Below are 6,301 nucleotides of genomic sequence, written 5' to 3'. Positions count from 1 at the left end.
ATTGATTCATTCAGATCTAGGATGTGTTATCTTAGGGCTTCCCTTATCTTTTTTGAGCAGTGTCATTAACAACTCAGTGTTATCAGTCTCCTTCTGTTAGCAATCAGACTGGTGAAACATGGTCTCCTGGTTGCACTCTGGAAGACAAAAAAATATAAGTGAGTCGTAACGAAATATAGAAAAATGAAAGAGATTAGTATGATTGATTATATAAACCAATGAGAAAAAGGTTCCATCATACCGAAGCAGAATTACATCAGGAACCAGCCAGATGACCAGACAGAGTACCATGTTATACAGAACCCACACTGAAGTACTGTGAGTTACAGTAAGAGATAGAGATCTCTCTCTCTCTTGCCATGGTCCATCTGCAGCCTGTATATCACCATCAACTGACAGACATGAAGGAGGAGCCTGTTTTCAGAAGACAGGAGAGATTGTAAAGGGAAATGTATGGGTCAATATTACGCTGGTTAATATTAGATTATAAAGCACTCATGAGCAGTACATTAGCCAAAGTGAAAAGCTCACATAAACTGAAAGTGTAGGTAAAAGCAATGGTCAAATACCTAGATGTTCCGTGAAGGAGCTAATTTAAAATATATATTGTTAGAGGTGAAAACGTACCAACATATTGTATTTCTGGATTGGTCAAGGGAACTTACTTGCTGTGAAATTCAGAACGGGCATCAAAGCTCTCCTTGAACGAGTAGCAGTTCCCTTAACTCCAAACCTATCCCTTCTCAGGCATAAACATGGGGTTGACATTATCTAGTGTTTTGTACCAGAAAGAAATATTGGTGATCTGATTAGTGTTCAAATAGGACAAGGAGTGTTGTTGGGGTCCTTCTAATGACCATTACATCTTCCGGTTGGCTGTGTACATTCTCTCCTGCTCATGCACCCTGAAAAGAAGATACATATATCTTCAAAAAATATTATTATTAATGTATATAAATAAAATAAACACAAATGCACAGAAAGAGACAGTATGAACAGAGTGATGTTGATAACCAAAGACAGGCATGCAGCCAGAACATGCAGGATCAGCCAATTTTTCATGACAAGGTCAGTCAGTTTGAAGTGGAAAAGGTAAAGGAGCAGAACAATGGTTTGAATTTATCTATCACAGAGCTCTGACACCCTCTGTCCTACTGTTGATGCTTCATGGTTTTGTTTGTATTAACATGCAAGTAATAGACCATCGGGGAGGTGTCACGAATCCGCTTCCTGAGGTCTGTTTTTTGCCTGTCGTTTCTGTCCTGGGAGTGTTTTTTCCGGTGTTCCTCTGGAACGCACCCGGTCTGGTTGCCGGGCGACGTAGCTAGTTGGGATCTCTGAGTACCCGCACCTGTATCCCATCAGCTATTCTGCCACACCTGGTCCTGATCATCACCCCTCATTCATAAGCGCTGACCTGACAATCCATTTCCGCTGCCGGATCGTTAGCCATGAACATCATTACCGGACCACTCATCCCCCTACCTGGCGTCGGTGAACTTCAGTTACTATCCTTGATCTGCTTACTCAACTTTCCATCAACTCACCTCCGCTGCCCGCTCGCTACTTGGATTCTTTCTATCACTACATTTAAGATTAAATAAATACTCACCTATCGTCTTTACTCTCCTTAGTCCTGTCTGCTTCTCGGTTCTACGTTAGAAGAACGTTGACAGGAGGTGTCTGCTCTGGTATGGCATCCTCTGATTCAGGGGTGTGTGTTGCTTGTTAGGTTTGCCCCCTTCCAGGTTTGACTTTTCATACTACACCACAAGCTGTGTATTTGTGAATAGGAGTGAACTACAAACAATAATATTTTTGGCACGTTGTCATATTCCCAAGTGATTAATCCAGCCAATATTTTTAAAAACTGCTACGGTAAGAGAAATTGAAGAACTTAGTGATTGAAGGGTAAAGAATACATCTTTCTCACAGTTTTTTTTCTCACAATTGAATATGAAAATAGACAAACACTAGACCACCTTGGGGATTTTCACCACGTGCAGGTGTGAACACCAATTCTCTCGATCTAATTTTGTATGATTTAAAATTGTGGGTTGATGTTTAATAATGATCCACCACAAACAAACAAAGCATTTTGTTCTGCAGGTTTTTGTACAGTGTCTTATATTATCACTGTGGGTATAAAAAATACTGGTTATAACAATCTCTTAGAGCACAGTGTAGAAAGATGAAGTCTGTCAAGGTTAGGTGGTTATGATGCAGTTCAGATGGGTGTCCGGGAGGTTGCAGATGGTTATTTCTGATCAAGGAGATATGTTCACTACCGCTCTATATGCAGCTTTTATACACAGCCTGGTTCATAGACATAGACGTACCATAACAAATGTTAATCCGCGAACAAAAGTAGGGTGGTTTGTCAGGTGAGATAGTTGCGGCATATATCTTGAATGCCTAAACCACCAAAAAGTTTGTGTTCGAGATCACAACAGTGAAGAGGCGGACTCCCGATGCTGGCCTTCTAGCAGAGTTGCAAAGAAGAAGCCGATATCTCAGACTGGCGCAATAGAAAATTATAATTTTAAGATGGGCAAAAGAACCAACAGACACTGGACAGAGGAAACGTCTGCAAGAAGGCCCAGCCATCCCGGAGTGCGTCCTCTTCACTGTTGACGTTGGGACTGGATGTTTTGCGGGCTACTATTTAAGAAGCTGCCTGTCGTGGAGAATTGTCTCAGAAATAACCACTCTTACAAGAACTGGTGAATCTCAATATACGACTTAATACAAAGTAGCAAAATAGCCCTTCCATGGAAGGACCCTAATCACAAATGTAACAGAGCCGAGCACTCTCCATGAGAAAAGAGACTAAAATTCTCATATTACAGAGTCCTGCCTTTATACGGATTCTGTCTTTTGCTTAACGTATAGAGTCCTCCCTCTATATGAAATAGTTCCCTTGGACCTTTCTCCGATTATTTTTCTTTTCATCTCAGAGCTGCCTTGTTCACGCCCACTTACGCTGCATATCCTGCTTTGGTTAGGTTATATTGATGTCAGAACCCTTCAAATCCTAAAATATATATATCTATTTTCATGGCTTTATGTTCCATCTGTTGGTCAGTTGGCTAACACCCTCCTTTGTGATCCTCTTCTGGCATTATATTCGTCCAGCTGGTCCTAAGTGCCTATGGCTTTGCCTTTGTACTCATGTTCGTTCAAGCTAACATGTAATCTTTGGTATGTTTCCCTTTTCAGAAATAGCCAGAAGCACTAGGATGTTCATCTTCTCCTCCTATTGTCCGATGTACATATCTGTCCTTGCTACTTCAGTATAGCATCTGCCCCTATACTTATATTACACTAGCTCCCACACTGCCAGTTTGAGGACTTGATAGAGGCGTCTGTTTTCTAAACTAGACACTCTAATGTACTTGGCGCTTGCCTCAGTTGTGCGCCGGGCCTCCCATTCCCTTTCCATTACTGGTTAGAGACAGTTTGCTTCTGTATCTGTGAAAGGGAAGGGAGTAGTACACAGCGCTGTACGAGATCTTCAGTTTCTTGGCAATTTCTCACATGGAATAGCCTTCATTTCTCAGAACAAGAATAGACTGACGAGTTTCAGAAGAAAGTTCTTTGTTTCTGGCCATTTTGAACCTGTAATCAAACCCACAAATGCTGATGCTCCAGATACTCAACTAGTCTATAGAAGGCCAGTTTTATTGCTTCTTTTATCAGAACAGCAGTTTTCTGCTATGCTTACATAATTGAAAAAGGGTTTTCTAATGATCAATTAGCATTTTAAAAATGATAAACTTGGATCAGCTAACACAACGTGCCATTGGAATACAGGTGTGATGGTTGCTGATAATGGGCCTATGTACGCCTATGTAGATATTCCATTCAAAATCAGCCATTTCCAGCTACAATAGTCATTTACAACATTAACAATGTGTACACTGTATTTCTGATCAATTTGATGCTATTTTAATGGTCAAAAATTTGCATTTTGTTCAAAAATAAGGACATTTCTAAGTGACCCCAAACGTTTCAATGGTAATGTATATAAAACATGTGTGGGGGGCTTGCCTGTTTTGCATGTTATTTGGCATTAATACATGACACATGTCAGTTTCCTAACAATGTTAAAAATATATATATATAATTGAGTTAATAAAGCCGCATACAAACATCTCTTTTTTGTTTTCTTGAGTAAGGCAGCTCCAAAATGCAGGTGTTTCAGCCTAGCTCAGTGCTTTCTGTGGTGGTGGGGCATGTCAGCAGAAAATAGGAACATTGCGTCGTGATTGGCTTAGTGTTCTGTCACTCATGGGGACCTTACGCAATCGCCAAGCTTCAGTCCTTAGTAAGGGTAGACATTCAACATTTCTGCCCTTTGTGTCCTGCCATAGAGATATATTACAAGTGCCCTTCCAAGAAGGCTCAAGGTCATTGGCCACAGAAATGACGTCAAATCACGTTATATGTACAGTAGCTTTGACTGGACTGATCATGTCACATCTTACTTTCACAATCTTAGCTAGCAGTCATCATCATGAATCAAGTCTACTTGCAAATCCTTTTAATCCTTGTCATATGAAGAGAAATAATGAAGAGAAAATATAGATAAAACGTAACGGTTTTCATCAGCAATTGGACATAAACATTACACAACAATTTGGAGATTGCAAATTCAACAATGAATGATTTGTTAGGAATCGGTGACAGTGGCTAACTGCAAACATTGCAACTAGGAAGTAAGGAATTGTAACGGCGTTCCTCTTCCTCTTCATACGAAGAGGAGGAGCAGGGATCGAACCAAAATGCAGACTTGTGAATTGACATGATATTTATTAAAGTAAAGACGACAACACGAACTTCACTTAAAACTAAACAAAACAACAAACGGAGTAGACAAACCTGAACGTAAGGACTTACATGTAACGCAGAACGAACGGACAGGAAAATGACTACATAAAACGACGAACAAACGAAACAGTCCCGTATGGTGCAACACAGACACAGGAGACAACCACCCACAAACAAACAATGTGACACCACCTACCTTAATATGATTCTCAATCAGAGGAGATGAAAACCACCTGCCTCTAATTGAGAACCATATTAGGTACCCATTAACCAACATAGAAACAGAAAACATAGATAAGTCTGCTTTCACTCCTCAGATACTATACTGCTGAGTATAACAATGTTCCAAGTTTAATCCAGCATCTAACATAGGACTTTATTGCAGTCCGTTTTTGTGTGGTGTTTCTGGTTTCTTTCTGTCACTGTGGCCTCAGAGCACGTAGTACAGAGCAGAGTCTGTCACTTCAGCAGAGGAGATCTCCAGATACCACAGGTTCTCTCTTCATGCAGATTTAACAGACAGTCTAAAGTCTTGTGGATCACCTCTCACCTTATTGTTAGTTGTTACGAGGTAAAGGAATTGGAGACCTGATCCAGGGTACTGTCTGTACCACAGCAGACTATCTGCCTTCACTATAGTTATACAGGAGAGCTTACTTGCTACCTCTCTAATAAATACTCCTCATGGCTGGTTGGAGTAATATTATCCTGTAAAGTATCACATGTGAAGGAGAAGAAAATAAGCTAAGACTAAACATGAAAACCTCTTATTTTATATTTGAAATAGCCCAATATTTACGGAATGAAATAATGCCAATCATTGTGGAAATTCCTTGACATAAAACTTTACTTACCAACAACTGCTGAAAACAGCAAGATTGAAGTGAGCAACATCATGGTGTGTGTGACAGAAAATGCAGCTACAGCACAGGGGTTAACTATAGATGTGTAGCTAGTGTTGGGGTTCGTTCCTTGAAATGTCTGATATGCAGTGTATTGTGATATGCAGTGCACTGTGATATGTGATATGCGCAGTGTACTGTGATATTGATATGCAGGTACTGTGATCTGCGGATGTGATATGTGAAATGTAATGTATGGTTGCTGTCTGTTGTCCTGCACTACCTCCACTGTCAGGAGGAGCCACCTGCTCATCGAAATAGAGGTTAGTGTAGTGCTGAGGTGAGGTGACGCCCTCAATAGAAGATAGGGAGCTATGCTGTATATCTTGTTGATTGAAATGGTATTGATTGGGGTGAATAAGGACTGATAATGTGAACTTCTTTAAGTGTTAAGGTTTTGTAATCCTGAGTTGGAAAGACAGATAACAATTAGATCTGAAACAGTTCACCATTAGGATTGTTATCCCCTGCTTCTGTACATTTGTTTACAGTGTCTCTGGGTTTCCTGTCACTGTGGGCCTCAGAGCACAGTAGTACAGAGCAAAAGTCTGTCACTTCAGCAGATGGAG

The sequence above is a fragment of the Salvelinus sp. IW2-2015 genome, linkage group LG32, assembly GCF_002910315.2.
Source record: "Salvelinus sp. IW2-2015 linkage group LG32, ASM291031v2, whole genome shotgun sequence".
Lineage (NCBI taxonomy): Eukaryota > Metazoa > Chordata > Actinopteri > Salmoniformes > Salmonidae > Salvelinus > Salvelinus sp. IW2-2015.
Note: the sequence above shows the minus strand (reverse complement) of the source record.